The sequence below is a fragment of the Zophobas morio genome, unplaced genomic scaffold (genome assembly GCF_036711695.1).
Source record: "Zophobas morio isolate AGI-343-1 ecotype UQ-CSIRO unplaced genomic scaffold, CSIRO_AGI_Zmor_V1 ptg000023l, whole genome shotgun sequence".
Classification (NCBI taxonomy): Eukaryota; Metazoa; Arthropoda; class Insecta; order Coleoptera; family Tenebrionidae; genus Zophobas; species Zophobas morio.
In genome coordinates this window covers 8,224,522-8,246,601 of record NW_026972128.1, presented here as the reverse complement: position 1 = coordinate 8,246,601, position 22,080 = coordinate 8,224,522, and the positions used below count along the sequence as shown (strand labels likewise).

Sequence of the window (22,080 nt, the reverse complement as noted above, 5' to 3'; positions counted from 1 at the left end):
ATTTAACTCGGCGACTTTGAAATTCTTCGGTCTTTATTTGTATGCAACAAGTGTGCGAAAATATATACCGCGGTGATTTTGTTTTGTTACTGACAGGATTTTTCCGATGCGGAAAAATCTGTATGCACGTCATCTCTGTAACACTTTTAAAATAGTATACTAAATAAAAAATAGGGAAGTGGTTCATTGGGGTAGTGTGTGCCGCCACTTGCGGAATTTCAAATGGTTTTCTTGTTTTTCTAGAATTGTGCGTCAGTTAGGTTGTGTTTGGGAAATTTTAATCACTAAACGGTCCAAACACGAGATAAAATTTTCCCTAGATGACTTTATATGTGATTAAAAGTAAAGATAATTAATGTTGCGTATATTATCTCTAACCTATCAAGAAAAAGTCAGATCTGGTGACACCGGATTGTGTTTATATAAGTTACTTAAGTAATGTGTGACAACCGACTAATACATAAGTTTGTTAAAATAATGTTTTTTACTTTGATTATTTTCTCATAAATTATTGTTGTAAAATCCCGTTTCTGTATCCGATGAATAAATTAATATTGCGAATAAATTTGGAAGAATCAGGACAACGAGGATGATTATGATCTCATAAATTATACGAATTTGTAAATAATTATGTCACAAAATGTATTTATCATTTAAGTTATGGGTAAGTCATGTTCTTTTGCAACAGGATATAATTTGGAATATACTCCACTTAAATGATAACTCATCGTAGGTACCTAAATAATTACCACAGCATCCTCAAATTCTTAGTTATTTCATATCGACATTATTCAGATTTTATTTTCATCTATTTGTCTGTCTGTCTGTTGTCTGTGTGTCGACTTTTATTGAACAGATAAACAAAATGAATTCTATACATTTTATTTTTTTTATGATAATGTCTATGTTAAAACAAAAAATAATACTGTCGTGTTTTCAGAATTGTGAAAATTATGTAAATCATTCGTGATCTAATCAATAAAATTAATTTATTCAGTCTTCGATATTTTAAACGTCCTGTATAAATAAGTCTAAAAAATCATATTAATAAATTTTAAGTAACATATATTTAGGAGTAATAATAATAATAATAAATAATATGGGATGATTTTCATCATTTTTTGGAAAGGATGAATAAATCAATTTTAATCGTTATTCTGTAATCATTAAAATGATATTACAATTTTTTAAAGATAAACCATTATGTATGTATCATTAAAATATGAACACTTGATTATACAACAAATAAATGAGTATCTCAAGCTACAAATTTTAAGCTAAATTAACACAAGTTCAAGATGACGTCATCAGTTTATGAAAGAGATAAATAGCTAAGTTTTTATTTTTCTTCCAAAAACCTACATGCTGAAAGTGATAAATAAGCATGGATTAATAAATTATATATATAGAAGATCTCTTTTTCACACTTTAAGTAGTACGAAGAAACAAATTTAGGTGAACCATTTACCATGTACATGAAGTTCGTAAAATACATCTAAATTTTGACAACAATCTATCCAGTAGGTTTGACGATTATTTGTGTAATAAGATCACAAATAAACAGCAGACAGAAATGGGTGACCTACTTTTTCATATTCTAGGATACTTGTTTACGTATTTCGCTTATAATGAGGTATCTGTACACAATTCTTAGTACTAGTTCAGTGTAAATGAATCACAAACTTTACAATTTATTAAAAATAATATACAGTTTATTTTGTATCTAATCGAGATTTTCCAAACGGAAATATAAAACGTATTTATTGCACAAACGTGTAACTACATTCCTGAGAATCATACATTATTACAACTTCAATATTTTATGTAATATAATTACGTAAATTGCAAAACAATTGCAGTACACTCAGATATTGATTTTATTGATGCATGGACGTGTACTTCTACAAACATTTACGTACCACTTTCATCACCGCTGACTCACAATAACGAGTCAATAACACTGTAAAAAAAATAATTTTAATAATGTAGTCATTTTATGGATTCCCGTGTAGTAGCAAAAAACGAGGAAAATTTGAAACCAGCTCCAATTTGCACCCTCACTAACGAACTTAATTTGGTTTGGCAAACATACCCTTCATTTCCACCGAACATTTCTACCCTCTTTACCCTTTTTATGTGTCTCGCTCCCTTCGTTTCACAGACAATACTCGGTTTACTTATCTTGAATTACTGACATAATCGGGGTTGTCTTGCGGATTATCTTATGAATTCTGTGTTCCTCTGTCTCCTTTTTCACATAGCTCAACAATTTGTTCGCCTTTGTTTTACTGGATCGCTTTAAAATTTGTCTTGTAGACTATTTTAAAGCGTAAGATGAGAATTTATTTATTTACAGGATCGCTTTTTCGAGCATGTTCTCTTGTAAATGAACCTTTACGTAGCTTATTGTAAAAATTTTAAATTTTACAATTTACTTGAGAAAGTAATCGAATAAAAAGTCGTCTGGCAACCTTTGAAATTTAATTAAAAAAAAAAAATGTTGGCAACACTAACGAGTCCTTGTTCAGTTTGACAGTGCGGTCAAATAAAGTGTCAAATAGCTGCAATGCCAACGTTATTATTTTAAAAATAAATTTCATGGCCTACTAGACGACTTAGTATTATTATCAAAATATTGGGCTAATTGAAACCGACAAGACTAAATCACAAGTGAGTATGTCAATAGTAAATTATATTTATTCTCTGCGTAGTTGAACTGCTATTTTAGGAACCTCTACCCTACTTTGACACAACAGAACTTATTGTCCTCTCTGTCCTCAAAACAGCACAAATCTGACCATTAAAATATTTACACATAACAAATAATTTTGTCACAACTTATTTATGAAGTCTTTATCAAGTTCTTGGAATAAAAACAAAAAAAAAATCAAAACAGTCGACGTAGTCATCTGTGTCAAAACCTGACGTTTAAATAACAATGCAAATAACTGACCTGCAAAATTCGCTCTAGTGAGAATATCAAACCCGAAATGAAAACAGTCTTCGATCACTAAATTTGCTTTGAACGTACCGTTACAGGGAGTAAATTTTACTAAAAATCTCCAATGGTTGATAACTTGGAAGCAATCAGCACTGCCAGCAGCGAAATAAGCGAAAGTCTCCGCGAACAAATTTTAGGTAAAGGACACGGCCGAAGAAAAACTAACAGACCCACCAAAGCGACTGTGTCTCAAGACATTCTTCGAGATTACGAAGTGATTCCAAGCAAGGAACATTCTATCAGTACCCACAGAGTTCACGACGTCAGATCGGCGGGAGATAATAGGAACCACGGAAGTAAGGACACGTCGTACCATTCAGCCGTAACAAATCCCAGAAGTGATAGTTTTGAGGTGATCCATAACACCTCCGAAATAAAAGACCACAGTTTTAGTATTATCTCGATGAAGGCGGGAGATAATCATCGATATTCAACCATTGAGACTCAAACGGTTGCCATCCAGACTGTCTCTACTGGCGATTCTGGCTTAGAATGCAGATGTTGGGGCGACGGCGTATGTACATGTTGTCAGTGCAAACCCTCCAAAGAGGAGTACGTCTATAATAAAAGTAAACGTAACTCAAAATCTTCTCCTCTTCAACAACTGGACGAGACTTCTGACCCAGATCCTACCACTATTGAGAATTTGACTGACACTTCGAGTCAAACAGAACAAGTAAAAAGGAATCACCATAACCACTGTACTTGCAACTGCAGATGCTGGCACGATTACGATTCCATAAGCGATCAGTTCAGCGATTCCGACGACTCCTACACTACAGATTTCCTCGACTTGCCCTACCAAAACAACGAAGAGTACCTCAAACTCCTACGAGAATTAGAAAAAAAACTTCTAGCCAGAAATCGCGAAAGAGTTCGAAGGACCATGATGGAATTTGAGAAGAAAAGTCGCCAAAATCAAAATCTGGATAAGCCGGTTTATGATTACAGTGATGATGGTGCCTCTATCTTGCGTAAACTAGGTCCTAGGAGTCACGCAAAACCTGTCTGTTGCAAATGCGGCAGAAACAGAAGGGTGGATTCAGATATTTTACAAAATGAGAAGCGATGGGACGACATAGATATAGTCGAGTCAGTTATTGCAAGCAATGAAGGGAGCTGTCAAAGCACACCAAGGCGTGAAAGATCGGTTCGTAAGAGTCACTGGCAGTTAGATCCAAGGTCGGGGGAGTGGATCAAAGTGTCTGCGTTTCACCAGAGTAGACCTCCTCGAGGTGATCATGTGAAAAGTGAACATCCAAAAATGTCACCGCATGGAAATTTATGTAAAAATGAGTGCTGCTGCAGGCAGAAGAAGCGGCGCTAGACAATGTTTTGTTTGTTTGTGATAAAGTCAAAGTGGAATGTACCGTTTCGTGAGCATTGTAACGTTAAATTAAGTGATGTGATAAAATAAACTGTTGATTTTAAATAAATTTTTATTAACACTATGGATTTTTAAATGGTTTATTGATGACTAGATTGTGGTGACCTAATGTAAATCAAAGTTTTTGAAAGAAAAAAAATTCAGTCACAAAAAAGGAAATCGTTAAACATAGGCAACCTGGTGCACGGAAATGCTTGCTTGATAATCGGACGATTTAGCGCTAGGGGTTTCTAGTTACAGGGTTGGTGGATTGGTAGAGACAGGGCAGCATGGCGTAAGGTCATTCTGAATGTGCTTGTGTGAGTGTAACCACGTGGTAAGTGCTAGGTTTAAATTAGTTGGTTTGGTAGTTAATAAAACGGGAGGAAGCTGACGTCACTCTGTTGTCCCCAACCCGCGCGGTTAATTCTTGCGGCCTTTTAATCGGAAAATGCGGACTTCCGGTCAACGCGAAACACGTGTTGTAAATTTGTTTCATTCTTTGTAAATTCACCAATCAAGTTAGTTTTTCTTGATAGTCAGCTAGTGCAAACACAGTTTAACAATCAGGATTATATCAATAAACCACTTGCTAGAAGATTTCATGAAATTCACTTGGTCAGGAAAACACCTTATACGCGATCTAAATGATCTGATACGACACCTGGTGTCAAAAATGTGCACTACTCAGGAGTAGGGATGGGCAGATTCGGTCATCACTACGAACGGATCGTTCATCGTTCGGTCCTTACGAAGACCCGGTCGTCAAATGTCGTTCATTTCGTTCATTTCGTTCACTTCGTTCACCGTTCACTTCGTTCTTAAACATTCAAGGCTCAGGGATCTATTGATGAATCATTCGGTCTTTCGGCTCTTCGGTCAATGGTCTAATTATTAGTTTCCCTTTTGCTTGAATCCGATCACTTTATAGGGAAGGTCATGCTCAGAACTATCGCATAGGTATTCGAAAAAAAAACCCCGGCCCATTGCTGTCTTTTTTTTTTCGAATACTGCATTGTGTTATACGTCAAATTAAATCGTTTGAAATATACTATGATCTCATTCGAAAAATTAATGATTTAACGTTTATTTGGTTTTGCCTACATTTAATTTTTTTAATGCCTCCCATTTTTTTTAGAGATTCATGTAACGATTTTTTTCTGAATTCTGTGATGTATAAATAATAATTTAATATTTAAAAAAAGTAACTTGAATTTACAAATAAATACATCAATAGCACTTTTGACACAAAAATTAAATTCGTTTTTATCACAGCTTCCAAGCAACTTTTGAGTAAAATATGGCATATGGTAAATCAAAGAATTAAAAAAAAAACTAGAAGAATCTCTAAACAATGTATACGGTGTATTAAAAAAAAGTTGAATGTCATAGACAAAAACAAATGAACGTTAAATGTTAAATATTCTTAATTAATCAGGTCGTAGCATATTTAAAATGATTTAATCTGACGTCACACAATCCTGGATTCTAAAAAAATAACACGGATTTTTTTTTTATTAATAATCATTACAATAGTAATAGTAGTTACGCTAGATTTTTGGGGATGGGGTGAGATTAGAGAATAATAGCAGACTAATTTGTATGCTGTAATTCTAGAATCTCGAAAGTTGTTTTGTTAATCTAATCAATGCATATCATTACTTGGTCTTAGTACCCGTAATGATAGAAGTCTTGCCTGAATGCCGGTCATTTCCGGGTCAGTGGTGGGTCTTAATAATAATAATTCTTAATTTACATTTATTTTTTTAGTTTCTAATGTTCAGACGTTTATGAACATTGTATATTAGTTATCGTCATAAATTGTCATTTTTGTTCCCGGTTCCTAATTTAAATTCATACTACTGGAATTACTCTGTCTGGAAAACTTACGTTCTTAGTTAATTCCATAAATAGCATAGCATGTGCTCCTAGTATTGGATACAGAACATAGAACTGTGCTGGAGCCATGATTCAAAGATCCAACGGAACCAAAATCCAGTCGAGACAATGTGAACGGTGAACGAGTGAACGAGTGAACGAAATGAACGAAAGAACGACTAGTTTGCGTTGGGAACGATTTCGGTCACTCGTTCATTCGAACGACCCGTTCAATTTGATTCGTTCGTTCGCGAACGACACATCTCTACTCAGGAGCATAGTGAAAGATGAAAATACTGTTGGTTGTACAGTGAAATTTCGTTGTTTTATGTTAAACCAACAAAATTAAATAAGTTGGTCCCAGTATTCCTGAAAAAATGACTGTTAACAATACAAATTGTTGTGTTTTTCGCTGCCATAGCAAAAACAATAGAAACAGTGGGCTCTCTTTTCATAAATTCCCCATAAAAAACAAGTCATTTGTTTAAATGTTATGAACAGGTAAGTATTCATATCAACAGTAAATTTAGTTTAATCAGTATTTAACTAAATTGTTTTTGATTATCAGTATAATATGTATATATATATTTTATATTTTTAGGTTAGGAATCAGGGAAAAAAATGGACAGATATAAGACTTGGATGGTAAAGCTAAATATGGGAAAACCAGCAACAAAGCACATGAAAGTGTGTTCACTACATTGTAATCAGGATGATTTCATATTGAGGATTTGATTTGAGGACCCAGGTGGGTTAGTTAGCTTCGTGCTTGCCCACTACACCTTGGGTCGTGCGTTCGATTCCCGCCTTGCCTTTTGGGTGTTGTGTATGTCATGTTTCCTGTAATTGGGCCTCCAGCTTGTTAGAGACATCATAGGATAAAATAAATAAAAATATTACCTGGTAAGTACAGATTTGGGTAAATGTTGTTAATGTATAATAGACAATAAATGAAATATTGTAGATGTAAGTATCATTACTAAAGAATTACTACCTAGAAGGCCCAAAAATCGAGACTTTAAAGCAGTCAGAAGTACAACAATGAGAAAATCTGAAGGTTACATAATTTCAAGTACAGATAGTACTGATGTAAATTGCTTCGACAGCAGTCAGTTACATCAAAAAACTGTTTCAAGTATGTATACATTTGATGATATTTAAAGAATACAGATTATTTTCTAGCATTAGAAATGGAAACCGTGCAGGCTTTGTTACATTTACAAAATTCACAAAAAAAGGATAAAAATATTCAAGTGACAAGTGGAGATTTAGTGGCACCTTTTATAAGTACACTTAAATCTGATAATGATTTAAATACAATGGCTGGAATACCATCCTTTCTGTTATTTAATGCTATTGTTGCAAATTGTGAGATGTTTGGAAAATTCTGTAATAAACATAAATTAAACTTGAAAGAACGTGTTCTGTTAACTTTTATGAAACTGAAAAATACATTTTCTTATGCTGTTTTAGCAGTTTTGTTTAAAACGGTGACAGCAATAACCTGAAATATTATTCATGCTTTATTTTATTATTATGCATTATTCCACTCATACATAGTATGAAATGAACACTTAATTTAAAAAACAATAATCGCTATAATTAATAAAGTTTTCACAGAAGTTTTAACACCACATGATTTAGCATGTGTTCACTTAAAAAGTTAAACAAAGGGTTAATAACATGAGAACTACAAAAAAAACTGACACAAACAACGAAACAGGCTGTAAACTGAACAAATCCACTACAAAAACGCTCGATTTATTAACACAACACACTTTTTTCACACGATGGACACTTAAGACTTGCCATAAAGGATACGTCAAATATGCCTTAGAGCGGCCATGTTGCAGTTAACAGTGGCGCCCCCAACGGTCATTTAGTTCGCGTATTGTTAATTACGAATAAGTTTATGGATGCATATACGTAAGTGTTACATTATAACACTTCTAAATTCTTCACACAAGATTGCTAATAGTTCATTTACGGCAATTAAACAAGTTCATTATACTGCGAACTGGCGGGAGGGGTTTAAAATGTTTTCTTCCCTTAGGCGGTTATCATCGTTATCATGATTAATTTATCAAGGCATGCCCTCCCCATGGCCGACTAGTATAAAGATTATGGCCTGTCCAAGAGGTACCATATGTGTTGCCATTTATTAATAATTTAGCAAAATTTTAATTTGATTTGACATTATGAGACTTCAAAACGTGCAATGGTCGTTTGTTTCGGTATGAATGCCTTTGTGCCTTTCAAAAAGTGTTAATAATTCTTTTGTCGTTTTTGAATTATTAATAGATGGCAGCACGTATGGTACCTTTGGACAGGCCATAATCTTTATACTAGTCGGCCATGCCCTCACAACGCTATAGATTGATTAATTTATCAAGGCATGCCCTCACAACGCTACAGATTGATTAATTTATCAAGGCATGCCCTCCCAACGCTACAGATTGATTACATCACGCAACGATTATAAAATTTACATCACCGAGACACCATTTCCCTCGGAGCGATGATTGGATATTTTTGTGTTTGTTTATTAATGTGTTTTGTTGGGGTAACCAGTTCGCGGTATTTTAAACTCTCAAAGTAAATTGTTTTTTTGAAGTAACCAATCACTTTGATCATGATATAGTTTGACATAACGTAAACTCTTTGTTTGAATTATTGAAAAAGTGTGGCAAATATCAATCTCATGTAAATTTTGTTAACTTAGCAAATTTTCACCTCATACAATATTTCTCAATCTCACAGTTTTAACCTCAGTAATTTTTATTTGTTGTATAATTTTAATTGAACGTAAATTTCATGTTTTACAGTTTTAATCTCACATAATATTTCTATTTGTACAAGTTCATTTCACACCAGATCTTTTGTTTCATAAATTCTTGCTAAGTTTTGTTTTGTAAATACTTTGTTGATGAATGTTTCTGTCATATAAATTATTTGATGTCCCACCTTTAATGTCACATAAGAATTATTTGTTGTTCAAGATTTCACAAGATTGTATGGCGAAGTTAAATGTTGTTTATTGCTCGTTGAAACTTTAACACTTGTTCAGTTGTTGTTAATATCAAAGTTATAAGAGATTGAATATTTAAAAAACGGAATTGAGGTTAAATAACACAGAAAACGTGGCAGAAGCGAAGTTCGGTTCCTAGTCGAGTTGGCCAGATTTATCGTGTCACCTGTACAAGTCCACAGGTTTGGATAGATTCAGGGGCGGCCACCGATGTTGTAACGTTCTAGGCTTCGTGCTAGCCTAGATCCTCTTGCGGGTCTGGCGACCGTAATGGCCTAGTTTCGCAGGGCACGTTCGTAATGGAGATATGTGTGCGGGTAGGCTTTGCAATAGATAGAATCACCGTCTTGGAATGAAAACAGCTCCAGACCGGTAGCCCCAAACTCCGCTTATGCAACAACGCCCCAAGGGTGCTTTTGTTGTGCTCCTGTTAACTGCCATAACTTTAAAGATCTGCCTCCACACGCCTGTAATAACTTATGTATTTGCATCCAGTTACTTGATTCAGTTTTTGCTTTATTTCTTGCGCTCTCGACTCACACGCAGTGTATGCAATTGTATGAAGGAACGTCTTCCCGCCACTTTTCAAAAAAAAACAACGTAGGTTCCCATTTGTTAGACGATCACAGCCAAGGCCAAATTTTGAATTTTTGAATTTTTCGCGGGCCTTTTAAACTTTTTCAAGGTCAATAAAGGCGGGAAATTTGGGTTATCACAAGATATATATATACAAGTTATGTGTAAGTTCCGGTGTACGGTAATTCTCCTGGTAAGCTCAGTTGTTCCCCGTAGACCATCTCTGCGGAAGTTGTTTGTCATCTTCTTTAATAAGTGCTGTAGGAATTCCTTGCAAAACCATGGGGACGCAATCAACCCAATTGTCGGTGTTGTGACAACGAACAGCTGCCTTTAGCTGACGGTGTTGTCGTTCTACCATCGATTTGCTTGGGGGTGGTACGCAGTAGTTCGAATATGCTTGGCTCCAAGGAATTTCATCAGGTGGTGGAAAAGTTCTGATTCAAATTGTCGGCCCAGATCTGTAGTGATGATGTCTGGTATTCCAAACCATGAAATCCACCCGTACAGTAGTGTCTGAGCCACGTTCTCTGCTGTAATTCTTGTGATTGATATTGCTTCCGGTCATCGAGTATACCGATCAATGCAGGTCAGACAGTATTCAGAGCCATGTGAAGATGGAAGTGATCCAACCAAGTCGATGTGTATATGTTTGAATCTACCTGATGGAGTTGGAAAGTTGCCCATCGGAGACTTCGTGTGTCTGTAGATCTTAGAACGTTGGCAAGCTAGGCACTGCTGAGTCCAAGTGCGGCAATCTTTCTCTAAGCCGAACCACACAAATCGCTCCTTGACAACCTTGACAGTAGCTTTAATGCCGGGGTGTGACAGGTTGTGCAAACTATTGAACGCTACTTTTCGAAAAGCTGCTGGCAGAAATGGGCGAATCATGCGAGTGAACGTGTCACATATAACCTGAATCTGTTCAATAACTTTTTTAGTTCCAAGCCTGTATGTGTCTGCAATACTTTATACAATTCTTCATCTTGTTCTTGCACCGCCTGAAGTTGTTCGTAATCAATGCATTGGATCGATCTGGAAGTGAGAGCGTCCAGGCGAGATAGTGCATCAGCTGGTGTGTTGGATGTGCCGGATACGTACTGAAAGTCAGTCGTAAATTGACTTATAAAATCCAGGTATCTAAACTGGCGTGAAGCTTTCTCTGGTTTCTGCTTTAGGCTGTAAATTAAGGGCTTGTGGTCGGTAAAGGTAGTGAAGTTGCGACCGTCTAGGGATTGCCTGAATCGCTTCACTGTTGAGTATGCGGCCAAGAGTTCGCGGTCATCTCGGTGCCAGACAGCTTTTGCGTACAAAGTGCAAGAGGCTGCCAAGCGTTTTCAACCCATTGCTGTAAGGTTCCGCCTAGGGCCACGTCTGAGGCGTCCACCATTACTGACAGAGGGGCGTCGTACGAGGGATGCGCTAATAGTGCTGCGTCTGCGAGTGAAGCTTTCGTTGCTTCGAACGATTGGTTGCTCTCTTTATTCCCAAAAATTTTCTGGTTGTTCTTGGCATTTGGCCCGCCCAGAAACCTTGTGAGCGCCGTTTGGATCGTTGCTGCCGCAGGTATAAAACGTCGGTAAAAGTTTATCATACCAAGGAAGCGTCGTAACTCCTGTATCGTTTCAGGCTTCTTGAACCCCAATATGGCTTTAATTTTATCACCAGGTGGCTTGGTGCCTTCAGGAGATATCTGATAGCCAAGGAAGGTAACGTCGGCTTGTCAGAAGCAGCATTTGATGTTCGGCATGCTGTTGTTCTGTCTCTGATGCGACGAGGATATCGTCAATGTAGGCGAAACAGAAATCTAGGCCTCGGGTGACTTCGTCTACAAACCTTTGAAATGTCTGGGCTGCGTTTCGGAGTTCAAAAATCACATATGGAAATTCGAGCAGACCAAAGGGAGTTGTGGTGGCCGTTTTTCGGATGTCTTCTGGGTTGACGGGAATTTGGTGGTAAGTATGCCTTTACCAAGTCTATCGTAGAGAAGACCTTTTTCCCGTGAAGTGTCTGCAAAATCATCGATGTGGGGCACTGGATAACAGTCAGGTATTGTTCTGGCATTCAAAGCCCTATAATCTCCGCATAGTCGCAAGTTCCCATCTCTCTTCTGAACAACGTGAAGGGATGACGACCAGTTGCTCTTGGATAGCCGGGCAATTCCTTCCTTGACCATCCCTTCGAACTCTTTTTAGGCTGCGCTATATTTCCCTGGAGGGAGACGTCTAGGTCTGCTGGTTACCGCCGGCCCTTCGGTTGTTTTAATGAAATGGACCGTTTTCGCTTTCTGACCTGACCTGACCTGACCGTCGCGTGTGACTTGCGGTCTCGGTATTTTCGGAAATTTCGCGACCACTTGTAGGAATTTATTGCGCGGATCGTTCACCAGAGTTTTTATCGTTGGCACCTCGACGCTGCACACCTATCCGTTCGCACTTACATTTGTTAGCGGATCTATCAAGCATCCGTTTCGTAAGTCGACCAGGAGGTTAAAATGGTGTAGGAAATCGACACCGAGTATGGCTTAGTCGACGTCGACTATGATGAAAGTCCAACGAAATTCTCGCCGCAGGCCGAGATTGAGAACAGTTTATATTCGTATTATATATCTCTTGGGAAACACACAAACGTCGGCACCCGTGTCCACCAGGAACTTGGTCTTGCTGTCGCGGTCAGTCACGAATAGGCGACACTCATTAGATGGACGGCCAGTTGCTTCGACTACTGGCCGGTGGTCCCGTTTTTTGGTATCCACACGATTGTTCGCACCCGTTTGCCTTACTGCCAAAACGGTAGTGGTACCAGCAGGTGTCCCAAGTTTTTGTTGGCATTCCACGGACGACTTCTGCTCCTGCTCCGACTCCTGCCCCGATATTTACGTTGAGGAGCCGAGTTCTTTTCCACTTGCAGAGCTGCCACTTGTCGCGTGCGTTCGGCAACTTGCTTCACGAGCGCGCTGATTCCGTTGTCTGGATAAATGGCGGTACGCGATCCACGTGGTTCTGACTGTTTCCATCTTCTCCGTTAGTCATCTTCAATTGCGATCACGTCGGCTGGTCACCAGTTATGGGTTTTTAAATGGTTTATTGATGACTAGATATATATGTACAAGTTATGTGTAAGGGTACGTTTCCACTGGAGAGCAACTCTCACGAGAGTTCTGATTTTAATTTTAGACCATCCTTAGTCTTAAGTTGTCATTTCAAATTTCAGAGGTCTATTATTGCAATGAATTCAGTTATTACGAAAAAAATACACGTAAAACAGACTTATCGGAGATCACTGTCGCATTTCGAAATGCGTTCGTATTGTGAGAGTCGCTCACAAACTCGGAGAAACAATACGCTTACCCATTTGAGGCCAGGCCCGACTTTGGAATTATTTCTCTGACCTAACCTGACCTGACCTGACATGACCTGACCTGACCTGTCCTTTTTTTCTGTGAAAGGGGAAACCCTCATGGACACCAGAGACTTAGGTTCGATCGTCTCTGGTAGTGTCGGACTTTTACCGACTAAAACCCCTTTCTCGACCAGCTGTTCTCCTACCCCCCCGGAACCGCGTTAGCATTACTTCAAGGGGGTGGTTGGTCGTCATTTTTGTTTTCTTGTCTTCTTCACCTTTTTTCTTCGTGTTTTTTTTCCTTTCGTGTGATTGTGCATGATTATACTTTTTTTCCCCTTGTCATTTTCCGTGTTTTATTAATTACTTCCTCTCTGTGTCCATATATACATTTTTTTTTCTTCTTCTTTCACTCACCTCTCACTTCTTCTACCCTTTCTCTCTCTCTTTCATACTTACATTTCGCTTTCATTATTGTAACTAACATTCTTTCAATTGGCGTTCATCCCTCTTCATTCTCTATCATCATCTCAATCATATTGTCCACATTCACTCTTTTCCCTAATTCCATTTCACATTCTTCTCTCACTCTCGTCCATCTGTGACAATCAAAAATCGCATCATCTGCATGTTCTTCCACTCCTTCCTCGCAATACCAGCAAACTGAGCATTCAATCTTGCCTAATCTTTTCAGATAGGCCCCAAAACTCCCGTGGCCAGTGAGCACTTGGGAGGTGTAGTGGTTAACCTCCCCGTGCCCCCTGCCAACCCATTCAGTGAAGTTCGGGATTAGCCGCCTTGTCCAGGCGGCCTTCTCCGTCTGCCTCCACCTTTCGCACCACGCGTGCATCAAATCCTTTCTCGCCTTTCCCTTACATGTTACTGAGGGAGCCGAGCTCGACTCCCACCCCCTTTCGTTCTTTCTCCTCTTCCAGTCCTCTTCCTCCGCTACCAGATCCAGCGGAGGGACCCCAGCCAGCACGCACAGTGCCTCCCCGGACACCGTGCGGTACGCACAACATACTCGCAGAAGCATGTTTCTCTGGACACCCAGAAGCATCTGTCGATACTTCTGTATGCGGTATCCATCGATCCACACCTCCGCCCCATACAACAAGATCCCATGAACGACACTGCACAACACTCTCTTTTTGCTCGCCCTGGGTCCTCCTACATTTGGTAGCAGTTGGCCCAGGGCACCCACAACCATCTTGGCCTTTCGTACCACCCGTTTCACTTGCTCGGCCACCCTGAGGTTTCTTTGAAAATCCACCCCAAGGTACCTCACCGCTTCCCGGGTCTCTATCATTCTGCCTTCCATACACACACTCATTCCACGTATCGTTCTCCTCCCCACCAAGAGCACCGCTTCGCTCTTATCGGGTGCAAGTGAGAGACTGTTGTCCCCCATCTATGCACCCACGAGCCGCAGTGCTTCTTCGGTCCTTTCTCTCAGTTCCTCTTCACTCTTACCTCTCACAATCACAGCCAAATCATCCGCATACCCGATGAGCTGTACCTCCATTCTTAAAGCCTCGTCATAAAATATGTTCCACAGGAGCGGCCCCAAGACCGACCCCTGCGGAACCCCGGCAGTCATTTCAAATTCACCCATCTCCGTTTGAACCACTCTATCGCTCAGGTAGGACCGCACCACGTTCACGAGGTACGGCTGCACCCCCATACTTACCAGACGTTCCAGAATCCCCCTCCACGATACCGTGTTGATGGTATTCCGGACGTCCACAGTCACCATCACACAAAACCGCCGGGTACCCCATGTATCTACATTTGCTCCTCTAGCGTACTCGCGTGCATCCATCATGGCGTCGATCGTCCCGCCCTAAATCCATACTGCGTCTCCGCCAGACCATCGAGCCTCCGAACGTCGTTCCTCAGTCTCGCGACCAACATTCCCTCGTACAACTTGCCCATCCCATTCAGCAGACAGATGGGCCTATATTTCACATTCTCTCCTTCCTTCCTTTCTTTCTCGATCAGCACCAGTCTCGCCACCTTCCATTCTTTGGGTACTTGCCCTTTTTCCAAACATCTATTCATTACTTCCAAACATTATTTTCCACATTCTTTCGCGTACATCTTACACACCTCTTGTGGTATTTTGTCCGGACCCGGCGCCTTGCCCTTCCTCAACCTCCCGGCCGCCTCCTGTAACTCGTCGAGGGTGAAGGCTGGCACCTATCCGTCCACCACCAGATCCATCTACTCTAGAGGGCCGTGCTCCGGAAAGAGCTTACGAGCCTCCTCCATTACATTCTCGCCACACGCGATACCGCTCATTCCTCTTCCCATCCATTTAGTTACAATCTTGTATCCTTCTCCCAACACATTCCTGTCTACTTCCTCGCATACTCTCTTCCACGCCTTTCCTTTCGATCTTCTAATCATTATTGTTAGTTCTTTTTTGTTTTGTTTATATTTCCTGCCTTTCTCCGTCGCTATTTCGGTATCTCTTTCCTTTTTTTGGCACCTCATCCATTCCCTTCTTTTTCTCAAGCATTCCTTCCTTTTATCCGCAATCTCTTCCGTCCACCAATACACTCCTTTTCTTTTCCCCATGCATCCCTTTTTTTTAAACCCTATCACACGTTTCCTTTAGCACTCTCGTCGTCTCACACACCAGATCTTCTCGTTTATCAATCGTCTTCACTCTCTCCTTCATCACCTCAGCCAGTCTTTCCATCTTCTCTTCTGCCACACTCCATCCCCGTTCCTTCATTCTGTCCTCTCCTCTCTCCCACTCTCCTGTCGTACCTAACACCCATACTATGTCCTGGTGATCGCCCAAATTCTCCTGTTCTAGCACTCTCCACTCTTTCATTCTTCTAGCCACCCCTTCCGTGCTGAGGGTCAGGTCGATGTGCGACTTCTGAGCACCTCGCAGGAAGGTGGGGTCATTTCCGCAATTGTGACATACCATACAGCTCTCAGCCATCCTCGACCTGACCTGACCTGACCTGACCGACCATGGCTTTACGGGCTGATTTTGGAATTATTTCTCGCAAGCGCCCTCTCAAGTGGACACGTACCTTAAGTTCGGGTGTCCAGCCGGGTCGACTTCTCGTACTGGTGGCGGAAACTCAAGACAGCGATCTCTTCTCTCGTTCGGGTAGATTCCCTTTTCCATGGCGCTGCGATCTGTAAACCTAAGGATCCAAAAATATCTAGGGGTCTGGGCGTTAACCGCTACAAACACTGATTCTTTATTTTGAAATGTGACACCTATAGTGAACACATTTTTATTTATTATTAAGAAATCTTGTCTTATTAATTCATAGACAAAATAGAATTATTACATATATTCCACAATTCTTAATGGAATAAATCACAAAAGAAAACGCCACATGTACCAGCTGTTAGAATGCGTCAAAGTGGAAAAGAATTACACTAGTCTAAGGAATGTTGTGGTGTCCCGATTGCGAAATTAAATCTCGCGCTAAGAAAATAATTTCGCTTCTATCAAAGTTGACAAATGCAAACTTAAATTTTAACATTGCTACTAGAGATGTACCGACTGTAGGCCTGGCCGACTAACCGACTAGCCGATTGTTCGGCCAGTAAAAACCGACTAGTCGGCCGACTGTTCGGCTTTGCTAAAACCGGTTTATAAATGCGACAGACAGTATGTTTTTTTTTCTATTTCTCTGACTACCTTAAAAATTTGTTTTATTTTAATAAAAGGAATAACTAAAGTTCCTTTGTTTTCCAAAAAATGTATTAAATTTGTTTCAATAATTTTCACATTTATTTTTTTTAATAGCTCAGTACAAAAATAAAGAATAACACAATATAGGGCCAGTTTATACAATATTTTAACTGCGATTAAGTTGATCGCGTATTTAACAAGGCCATTAGCCACGTCTGATTGGCGTAGAGTCGGTCACATGGTACTTTAAGGCGGGGTTAAAAATTAAATCGCAATTGAATATTCAATTGAGGTTCTGTAAACCCGGTTTAATTGTTTTATATACTATTTTAATTTTAATAAAAAAAAGCCGACCAGTCGCCGACTGTAGCCGACGATGAAAAATGGCCGAATAATCGGCTTATCCGACCGGTCGGCCACTAGTCGGTACATCCCTAATTGCTACCAATAATCCAGAATTGCCAACACAAAAATTTCTAGAGCGTTTAGCGAATCGGTGAAGGTCACCATTTTGGTTGGTAGATAGGATTGAACTGTGGTAGCAGATACAAAATTTGGGGGTCACTTATTCAGTTGACTTAAGTGTTTCTTGCTTAATGGGTGCAGTGAAAACACCTGTTAAAATTAAGGATACGTTTAATTTAGTTTGTAATTTCACAAAGGGCCAATGCTTTAAAGAAAATTAATCACATTCGACGCTACGGTCCGTCTTCGATACGCGTAATTAGTGTCAGACTAGTTAATTAGCTATTTTAATCTGAGATATTGCGAAACTTTAGCGAAATTGGCAACACGTGTTATTTTGTTTTATGATTTGTAAATTAGAAATCAAGTTGAAATTTTTAATTGTTCATGGTTTTAATATAGTTTAACTGCAACCATGTAACTGTATATAAAAATACATGACAGGAAATCTACTTATTCAGGCTTCACTTTTTTTCACGATATATCTAAGGACCTTCTAAATTATCATCTCTTATAATAATATTATTGTGAACTCGAAATGGGAAGTGTACCTATTTTATGTTTAGGTTGTCTTATATTAATGTACCATTTTCTTACGAACCTAATTATTCTGACAGCTTGAATTTGAACATTTATTCTCGAATTATTTTGATGGTGATCGTATTTAATTTGTGCCTGTTGATTTATTCACTTGCATTAATGCATAATTTTTTGTTACAATGTAGCGCAACAAAGATTTGTTGGCTTTGCAGTTTCAGTAATCCATTAAATCATCAGCAGAACTTCTTTTTAATTTAACAAAATGAACAAGTTTAAGTTCATCGGTTCATTGCAACAATGTTAGTAGGGGAGATTTTAGCGCAAGTTGTCTCGAAAACCTTTTTTTTAATTACGTTCCAGCCTGGGGTACCACTCTCTCGTGGAATGAGCGGGTCGCTTGTCCCGCGAGACAAGTGGATGAGGCCGTCAATTATGTAACATACCTTGTGAATCTAGCAACACAACGTAAGACTAAAAACTGAGGAGAGCTAAATCCCCCCGATCAGAGCCATCGATCCCATAACCGTGTGATAACCCAAACTTTCCGCCTTAAATTGACCTTGAAAAAGTTTGAAAGGCCCGCGAAAAATTCGAAAATTCAAAATTTGGCATTGGCTGTGATCGTCTAACAAAATGGAAACCTACGTTGTGGTTTTTTTTGAGAAATGGCGGGAAGACGTTCTTTCATACAAGTAAGCATACACTGCGTGTGAGTCGGGAGCGCAAGAAATAATAGACAAAATTTTTGGGAGGGGGCTAAAATTCGCACCCCCTCTCTAGGAGGAAAAGAGCTGCGAGCATTCGCTCCTCAGCCCAAAAACCCCCTATCGTATATTCACCGACATATTAGATTTCAAATGAAAACACTTTAAAAATACGAAAGAAAAGACACTCGCGAATTAACAGGCATACATACGCATACACGTATGAAAACCGAACAAACACAGAAACCTACACATATGTTTTGAATCAATGCAAATATTTGAATATCACCAATTTAATAAAAACAAAACAAAATCTGAATTAAAGTAACTGGATGCAAATACACAAGTTATTACGGGCATGTGGCGTCAAATTTAAAGTTACGGCAATTAACAGGAGCACAACAAAATTCCCCTGGGGCGTTCTAGCATAAGTGGAGTTTGGGGCTCCCGGTCCGGGCTAGTCTCCCCCGCGACGGTGTTCTATCTATCGGCAAGCGTACCGCACAGCACATCTCCATGACGAACATGCCGTCCAAACTAGGCCGTTACGGTCGAAAACTGTTGGTTGGATGTCAAGGCTGACAGCGTCACATCGTCCAGACCGTTCCCACCGACTCTACACAAAGCCTGCACCCCTTGTGCAGATGGCGCGATAAATTCCGCTAGCCGCCACTAGGAGCCGCGCCCCATGTTTCTACTACGTGTTTCGGTGTTATTCAACCTCAATTCCATTTTTAAATGTTCAATTTCTTTTAACTCTGATATTGGCGACAACTGAATAAGTGTTAACATTTCAAAAGAGCAATAAACAACATTTAAATTCGCCATACAATCTTGTGAAATTTTAAACAACAAATAATTCTTATGTGAGATTAAAATTGGACATTAGATAATTTATACGATGGAAACATTCATCGACAAAATATTTACAAAACAAAACTCAGCAAAGATTTATAAAACAAAAGATCTGGTCTGAAATAAACTTGTGCAAATAAAATTATTATGCGAGGTTAAAACTGCAAAGCATGGAAATTTACGTTCAATTAAAATTATAAAACAAAGAAAATTTACTGAGGTTAACACTGAGATTGAGAAATATTTGTATGAGGTGAAAAATTGCAAAGTTAACAAAATTTACATGAGATTAATACTTGCCACACTCTATCAACGATTCAAACAAAGGGTTTACATTATGTTAAGTTATATCATGATCTAAGTGATTGGTTACTTAAAAAAAACAATTTACTTTGAGAGTTTACCATACTGCGAACTGGTTACCCCAACAAAACATATAATAAATAAACACAAAAATATCCAGTCATCGTTGCGAGGAAAAAGCGTCTAAGTGATGTAATTTTTTATCGTTGTGAGAAAATGCCTCGATGATGTAAAATTTTAGTGTTGCGAGTAAATACCTCGATGGTGTTATCAATCTCTAGCATTGCGACGGCATGCCTCGATGAAGTAATCAATCCTTAGCGTTGTGAGGGCATGCCCCGGTAATGTAATCATAATAACGGTGATTACCGCCGAAATGAAGAAACTATTTTAACCCCCCGTCAGTTCGCGGTATGAATTTTGTTAGTTTAACTGCCGTAAATGAACTATAAGCAATCTTATGTGAAGAATTAAAAAGTGTTATAATGTAACACTTACGTAAATGCATCCAGAAACTTATTCGTAATTAAACAACAAAGGTGTTATCCTGACTAAGTGAATTTCATGAAATCTTCTAGCAAGTGGTTTATTTAAATAATCCTGATTGTTAAACTGTGTTAGCATCAGCTGACGATTAAGAAAAACTAACTTGATTGGTGAATTTACAAACAATAAAACAAATTTACAGCGCGTGTTCCGCGTTGAAAGTTCGCATGTTTTTTCGATTAAAAGCCGCAAGAATTAGCTACACGGGTTGGGGGAAAACTGTGTCTTCATAGGAGTTATGATTGATTGTCGTTAAACAAAGGCTTCCTCCCTTTTATTAACTACCAAACCAACTAAACTAACCAAAACTACCTTACCACGTGATTACACTCACAAAAACACATCCAGACTGACCCTTTGGCATGCTGCCCTCGGTCAAACAACCAACCCTCTAACTAAAATCCCCCTAGCGCTACTAACTGTCCAAATATCCAACAAGCGCTACCATGCACCTGGTTGCCTATCTTTAACGAGTTATGATTTGAATTTTTTTTCAAATTCAAATTATTCAAATGTGATTTCGCGCCGCTGTTAATTCGCGCGAAAATTTTGATTCAAATTCGGTCACCACAACCGTGATCTATAATTTGGACTCCCGATACAGTCATATTTAATTTACCGGCACACCGTAGTATCTTGTGTATTACTATCCAGTTATTTTAATGACGATTTCTCTTTTTTCTTTGCTTGTTTAAATTTGCGATATTCAGATATTTGTATCGATTTGTCACATTGGGTTCATTTGGTAACATTTAGAGAAGATTTTACATCTTGATTTGTGGTTACTTTTCCAACCCCAGGATTCACCATTTTACATTTCGCCATAAAAAAAAACACAACGTGTGGGTGCTGACGATCAAATTTTGAATTTTCGCAGTTTTACAATTTTGTCCACATTTAATTTTGGCGGGATTCTGAGTTATCACAATGGAATGTAGTACGTAGTGCTTGATGGTGAATTTTTTATTTCCACTCTTGAAATTTCGAAACAAAAAAAGCCAGTTCTGTTGTACTAAAATAAAAGTTGTTATAAGTGCCGTGCCCTCTAAATCAAATCAGTAACTAAAAGTAACTGCTTAAGTAGTATTTGACACTTTTTTTGACATCAAAGTGGGACAGCAGTACCAACCAAAACTTGATAGATAACGCTAACTTGAATTCCTTTTATTTTCGTAATAAGCTAAAAAGAAAAGAAATACAGAAATTGTCGACGCGTTTCGCTAACACGTAACCTCAACCTCAAGAATTTTGTAGTTTTGGTGTTGTAGGGGTAATAAACGTTGTTCCAAATAATGAAATTTGCAAGTTATATCGATCATTTCCTACAAAATAAATTCAAATAAAGATACACAGGTTATTTATTTTTATTAAATTTGAGCAAGAGATCAGACTGTAGTTTGTTTACAATTAATGTGTGGCGGCACAATAACACGTTAGTAACCTCGTGCTCTAGTGGTCAGGATACATGCCCGGCAAGCGAGAGGCCTGTGGTTTGATTCCCATCGAGGCAACAACATTTTTCTTCGCTTACTTTCAAATGCTATGAAAGCAGTGCTAATGACATGGAGCTTTTAGGCAGACTATTGTAAGGATGAACATTTTTAATTTCTCCTGGTCGTCATACTGTGTGTACCGAAAACTTTTTGAGTTGTAGTAAGCTATAACAGATCCTGCTCAGTTGGGATCACTGATTTGAAAATAACATTATGTGAATCCCAAACATGTTTGTTTATCAAAGGAGTCAGACTCAGATCCAGTTTTTTATTTGTCGGTCTCACTTTGTCCTTTGATGTGGTCGTTTCTTACTGC

The 22,080-nt window shown here is 38.8% G+C and overlaps 2 long non-coding RNA genes across 2 annotated transcripts; one reads left to right on the top strand and one right to left on the bottom strand.

Moving 5' to 3' along the window:
* The first annotated feature begins 6,362 nt into the window (after positions 1 to 6,362).
* On the top strand, positions 6,363 to 7,717 carry LOC135134253 (uncharacterized). The gene is made up of 4 exons (XR_010281257.1): positions 6,363 to 6,746; positions 6,847 to 7,148; positions 7,210 to 7,380; positions 7,428 to 7,717. It is a non-coding gene; the product is annotated as an uncharacterized LOC135134253 (long non-coding RNA).
* On the bottom strand, positions 6,858 to 7,215 carry LOC135134254 (uncharacterized). The gene is made up of 2 exons (XR_010281258.1): positions 7,146 to 7,215; positions 6,858 to 7,085 (listed from the first exon to the last, which is right to left on the bottom strand). It is a non-coding gene; the product is annotated as an uncharacterized LOC135134254 (long non-coding RNA).
* Positions 7,718 to 22,080: the final 14,363 nt, after the last annotated feature.